At 37.9% G+C, this 6,849-nt stretch overlaps 1 long non-coding RNA gene across 1 annotated transcript; it reads left to right on the plus strand.

The window, feature by feature from the left end:
* The first annotated feature begins 1,143 nt into the window (after positions 1 to 1,143).
* On the plus strand, positions 1,144 to 3,349 carry LOC144066899 (uncharacterized). The gene is made up of 6 exons (XR_013297779.1): positions 1,144 to 2,083; positions 2,165 to 2,252; positions 2,341 to 2,433; positions 2,749 to 2,915; positions 3,002 to 3,182; positions 3,255 to 3,349. It is a non-coding gene; the product is annotated as an uncharacterized LOC144066899 (long non-coding RNA).
* The last annotated feature ends 3,500 nt before the right edge of the window (positions 3,350 to 6,849 follow it).

Raw genomic sequence — 6,849 nt, forward strand, 5'->3', positions numbered from 1 at the left:
CTGCAAAAATGGGAACTGCAACCTTGAACAAACTACGCATATAGCAACCAACCGCAACCCTTTTGAGGATGCGCGGTATGGAGGATGAAATGGAAAAAAGGGGGGATTCACATAATATTGTACTTGCGTAGTGAAGTGTGTATTTTTTTAATCATGACATTTTATTTCATTTTTAAATAATGAAAATGCTGTATCTAAATGGTGCATTATTTTTTTTTTTTACTGTTGAGAGTATTTTTAAAAGTTTAAAAGCACTACATGCACACGGGCTGTTTTGAATGGAATTACCGTAATGCTTGTATTCAGCGGGCGGGCTATTTTGAGCGTCCGCTCATTTGACCACAAAAAAATGAATGTCCGCTGGCTTGACCGCAGTGAAATTTGAAATGGATGTAATTCCTGACACAAGATAAACACAGAAAAAAAATCTGCTTCCAAAAAAAGGTATGTGGATCATTATCCATTTGTGAATTATGTAGTATCATTTAACAAGTAGGATTTTTTTATTATTATTCATAGCGGTTTTGTTATTTGTTTCTGAATGGAAGATGTAAATGCCAAGAATATCCCTTATTTTCAATTGTAAATGTCCTCACCCATGCCTACTTTGCTTTATCAGTCGCTGGCACATTAATGCCTTTTTAATTTTTATCATGTTCATTGTGGCAGAGATGATTCGAGCAGACATACGTGCAAGACCTGGTGTAGCGCATTGACGTAAGTTTCTTTTCTTTTTCCATTTTATTTTAGACAATCTAACCAAGTGATTTGTGTGGCATTGGCAGATTTTCACATGGGCGATGCGGACCAACCAATAGGATCCCTCCTGGAATCAGCAAAATGCAACACGTCATCTTTGGGAACCTGCTAGACCTATATGAATTCCACCACAAGTAAACAATGTGACTTTTCACTAAAAATGAAACCTAAAGCCTCTTATGTCAAAGTTTGGTGTGTTTATATTTTCTAAAGAGTTGACAAATCTTAATAAATGAGGCTGCTCTTGGTAAATTCTTAAAACATTGCCTTACCTAAGGCAAGATTTTTTTTAATATGCATGTTCTTATTTAATTAAATGAGACTCATAAATCTTTGATGTTAATACAGACGCTCCCCTACTCACGAATGAGTTGCGTTCCGAGCGATTGTTCGTAAGGTGAATTTGTTCGTAAGTTGCTCAGTGCTATATTTTGTATTATAATTTATGTTTAAGGCCTATATAAGTATATTGAAGGTTTATAAAAGCATGTTTAAGGCTTGTATAAGTAACACACAGTATGTACATGTACGTAATAAGATAAATAAAATGAAGTTTAACTTACTTTTGGAAGATGTACTCGATGCTTAGGGAGATGATGGAGGAGGAGGAGGATTTTATATCATGAGAGGGTCTTCGTCGTCGCTGGAATGGGCTTCAAAAGTTACTTCCTCCTCCGTAACTTCAATGTAGGAAGAAGTTGAGCGTCGAGGAGAAGATGAAGGTTGATGAGTATCTTCCTTGGAGGATTTACTAGAAACTGGCCGAAAGAAGCGAACTAACGACGATTGCACAGTTTTCTTCTTTTTTTTCATCATAAATGATGAGGTAGCTGTATGGCATCATTCAATTGATTTGCAACCTTTGTGTAACATTCAATATTTGGGTCTTGCTGCTCGAAGAGTGCGATGGCTTTATCTATGGGCGAAAACCCCTCAGCCAAGAGTTTCGTCTCGAATTTCTTCATGGGGACAGGCATTTCTTCTTCCTCCTCCTCCTCGACATGTTGCTGAGCCTCCTCCCTCTCACAGCGCCAAGCGTCGGTATTAGCAGCGGAAAGAAGCACTACTCGGAAAAAGGCGCGCAATACAAAATCTAACTTACAGCATCTCTTTCCAAACATGTTTCGACATATGCCATATGCACAGACATGTTCGTATGTACCGTTGTTCATAACTCGAATATTCGTAAGTAGGAGAGTGTCTGTATATGCCATTCACTTATGCAAATGTATTTATTAACCATCTCTTTTTCAGCACCTTTCTCAAAGAACTGGAGAAATATGAACACATGCCTGAGGAGGTTGGACGCTGCTTTGTCACATGGGTATTTATTGCTTTATCCATAACTACTATCCCGATGATATTTGACCAATAATGATTCCGTAAAAATTTATCCCGTTTGTAGGCTGAAGTTTCAGTTGTATGTGGATTATTGCAAGAACCATCCACGATCCTCTAAGCTCAACATGGTGCATTCTCGGAACTATTTTGATGTAAGTTAAATATCAAACTGATCAAAACTTGACTTCAGGACACAAATTTTCATGATCTAAGTCTTTTCTCTCTCTCTGTGTTAAACAGTAAATTCAGCAAAAACACCAATTGCCAAAAACGATCGCCTCCTACCTGCTGAAGCCTGTACAGATAATCTAAAAATATCCACTCGTGCTCAAGGTAAGTCAAAAAATGGTGGTAAGATTTTAGTATTCTTCAGTAAACCAACATTAATTGCATTCTTTACATACTCCTAATATGTGACATTCAGCAAAACCACCACTTCCAAAGGTGTCTGATTAAACAACAATACAGTGGTACCTTGAGATACGAGCTTAAGGCGTTCCGGGACTGAGCTACTATGTCGATTTTACTCGTATCTTAAATCAACGTTTCCCATAGAAATGAACAAAAATAATAATTGGCTCCAACCCTATGAAAAAAAAACCAAAACCAGGATATTGCAACGGGATTTTTTTTAAATTTGTTATACAGGTAATTGGCAAACTGAGATTCTGTGGAAGCATGTTATTAATGCTCTTCATTTATTTTGAACCTCCTGGAGAGTTGTGAGAGGAATAGCGAGCTCCAGGAAGCCGTGGAGGTGATGCTTAGCATTTCCAAGGCAATCAATGATGCCATCCATCTTTCCTTGGTGCATGGTAAATGAACACTTGGCAAGATGGGCACACATTTGCTTTTCATTGATGTATCATTTTCTTACATTGCCTACTTTACCATTCTTCAGGGTTTGACGAGAGCATCAAAGAGGAGCTGCTCCTGGAGGAGTCCTTCAAGGTGTGAGATTCCAAGTCACCCTTCCGAATGGGCAGAATAAGGCACCTCTTTCTCTTGGAGAAGAGCTTGGTTTTCTACAAGGTGGCCAAGGACACCAAGGGAAAGTGCAAAGTCTGAAGAGAAAACTTCATGTGAGTAATCCTTTACACCATTTTTATATGTGAACAAAATCTGTGAAAATGATAATCCCATTGCCTCCTCAGCTCTTCAAACTAAATGTGATGGAGCACGTGGAGGGAATCCCCGCAAGTTTGCATTTTTGATGTGTTGCACATTGAACAACATCATTGTTCTCAAGGTTAGGTGCTCTTCGCTCTCTTTGAAAATAAATCAGAAAACAAATACGTATTGTAACTCTTAGAGTAATTGAAATTCCAGCGAATAGTTTAGGATGCTTATGTGGTTCTCAAAAGTGGTCCAAAAGGCCACATTTTACTTTTGCCTGTCTTCCAAATCAATAGGCGTCCACTGTTAAGACCAAACTGGAATGGATCGAGCACATCCGAAAGCTGATCCATGAACAGACCAACTTCCTGGGGGCAGGACTGAAGAAGCCTCTTTATATTCCTAAATTCAAGCACCAGAGGTATTTAAGTACACTCTTACAATATACAGGCACTTTTGGGTTTAGGTCTAGACACTAAAAGTGGTGTTATGAGTCATGACTGAGTCGACTTATGTTTTTTTTTTAAACGAGCCATTGTCTTACAGTTTTTTTTTTCTTTTGACTTAAAATGTTTGCGCAGTGTACTTGACCCAACTGGTTCTGCAATAGAAAATAGTTTGGTCAATAGTTAACAGTTTTTTGAAAAAACAAAGACGAATTACAGCTGCTTTCTTGGCCTTCCCATTTGACGTGTCTAATGACTTGTTATAATTCCTGCATTCCAGCCTATGTGCCAATTTTGGATACGATGCAGCCGTAAGTAATAAAGAATTGAAGTTATTGCAGCACTGCCTATTTGCTTAAATCAAACCGGAATTTTCAAGATTTGGGACTGAAATTTCTGAGATTTGACTTCATGCTTAGAGTGGTTTTTAATCATTACAAAACTTTTTTGTAAGTATATTTCTAGAGGGTGGCCTCACAGGTCTGGGATTGAAGGTTCGATCCCAGGTGGGTGCCTACTGTGTAGAGTTTGCATCTTCTCCCCGGGCTTGCATGGGTTTTCTCTGGGTACCCCGGTTTTGAAAACTCTAAATTGCTCCTAGGTATGAGTGTGAGCGTGAATGGTTGTCCGTCTCCATGCGGCCTGCGATTGGCTGACCACAGGTTTAGGGTATCTATCCCCTGACATATTTAGCTGAGATTTGCTCCAGCACCCCCTCAAATCTGTGGGGATAAGCCATACAGAAAATGTAAGAATTTATTTCAAGAAGTACAGGTACCTGCTTTAATGTTTTGAGACTAGGATTTGATAGTAATTTGTTTTTTACACATACGTTCATCATGTCACTTACTGCCTGGTTAAAATAGATTAATAACAGAATTTAAGAGGTGTTGTTTATTGTGTTTTAAAGGGTGAAGAACATTTGAGAGTCAAGGTGAAAGCAGTGAACTACAGTGGCCGAGAGTAGCTCCATGAGCCCGCCTCCAATAAGATTGGGGATTGCCACATGATGACACCCGACCTAAAGCTTGCATCAAGAAACAGAGGCATTCTCAGTTATTCAACCAAACAAAGAACACTTGGAAAAAAAGAAAGTCACCTTTAATTTGAATTAATTAAATGTTTGTATTTTAAATATTTTAGACATGTAACTTATTGCTTGTGGACAGTCATATGTTGTTAAATATATTTGGAGCGTATGGAACAAAAGAAAGTCACCTTTAAATTGAATATTTTTGTATCCCCTTCCCCCTATTGTACAGTTCATATGATTGATTACAGACGTAATATTGTATCTGTTCAATCATTATGTACATAATTGTTAAATATTTTAAAAGATATGGGTGTGTGGGTTGGGTGGTGTTCACCAACACAATTGATATTACTTTATTATTTGATTATACTGCATTAAAATACAAGTTACATATAATACATATATTTTTCTTGTTCATCATTTAAAATTCTGGAAAATGCAGAGTAACACGACCCTTTGGTTCTTTAACAGAAAATGCACTTTGTTTTGTTGCACAATAAATTATTGTTTTAAGATGATTGCGCTTTCATTTTCCCAACGAATTCAAAGTTTCATCAATCTAAACGCAGGAAACGCAACGTTGAAGCAGGTTGCGATGTCACATTTAAAAAGTGTGAGTGATTTATTGTGATGGAAAAACGTTGTTTTTCTCTCTGCTGCTCCTTTTTGAGTATAATTTTAAGATTAAATTGTAATCGTTTTTCTTTTAACTGCAACTTCGCAGTTAGCAAAATCACCGTTTGGCGCTAAACTTGAACTAAAGATGATAGAGCATGACGTCATAAAAGAGCGCTCTTTGACCTATGATGTAGTACTGTCGACAACCGAACAAGCAGAAACGAACTGGACAAGACCGCACGTGGAACAGTTAGCTTCTAAAATGTTTGCAACGATTGAACAAATGAGGTAAGTTGAATTACTCTTGCATTATTTTATAACATTATCAAACGGTATTTAGTTTAGCCAACGAGTGATTGAAGCAAGTTCACCTGTTGCTGTTTGTAAATGCTAGTGATGAGAAACTGACTTAGAAATCTCCAATTGAATGTACCAAGAGCTAGCAAAAAGCTTTTGCTATCGTTTAATTGTGGGCTTTTATAAACATTTTTTCTGACAATGCAGATCATACTTTGCGTCCATCTAAATCAGGGGAAGGGAACCTATGACTCGGGAGCCATATGTCGCTTTCCACTAACCTGTGAGGTAAAATATGGAATTCACTGGTTAGGGAGCTGAGTCCCGAAATTAGCAACAGCATAACAATGTTGTCAAAAGAATTCAGAGACTTTTTGTTCTTTAAAAGTGGTGACATGCCCAAAAGAAAAAAAAATCCCACTTTCATGTATTTTTACTTTTCAATTCTAAGGATGGCTCTCAAAACATAACATTAAAGAATATGAATTGTTTATGGCTCTCTCTGTCAAAAAGGTTCCCGACCCCTATTCTTAATTGTTAATTGACTCCTGGAGGATAAAAATAGGAACCTTCTGCGATCTTGTTGTTTAGCCCGTCAGTAGATGCAACAGAAATTGATATACTTATTCATAATGTTTTACTTTATTTTCTGTAGAGGACATCATAGAGCACCCTGCCGAAACAGAAGGCTCTCTTGCCATACTGAAATTTGAATGCGGTCAAGCTAGCGGACTTCAGCGTTTTCGTGCTCCAATGAGCGGACGCTCAAACAACTTACACCCCCCCACCCCTTCGTGTGCTCATAGCGCAGTCAAAAAAGAGCACCATATAACCCCCAGCATTTTAATAATTTATGAATGAAATAGAGTGCCATGGTTTAAACATACACACTCCAGTCAATGAGTACAATGCCATGTGAATCCCCCTGACCGGCAGGACAGCATCTTTGTGATACTGTAAATAAAAATGTCTTATTTTTAGTTTCCAGTCAAGGTGGGTCAATCCTACTACTACACCTCCCTGACTACTCACTTACTGAAAATTATGCAATTTGACAGGCTAAATTGAGAGAAAATGGGAATTAAAGTTGCTACATGCGTACTGTGTTCAAGGTTGCAGGTCCCATTTTTGTCGTCATGTAAATCAAGATTTTTTTCATAATTTCCAGGCAGGATGGCTAAATCATAGTAGTACACCCCCTGACTACGCACATGCTCAAAATTATGCAATTTTACAGAT

Source organism: Stigmatopora argus, chromosome 21 (genome assembly GCF_051989625.1).
Source record: "Stigmatopora argus isolate UIUO_Sarg chromosome 21, RoL_Sarg_1.0, whole genome shotgun sequence".
Lineage (NCBI taxonomy): Eukaryota > Metazoa > Chordata > Actinopteri > Syngnathiformes > Syngnathidae > Stigmatopora > Stigmatopora argus.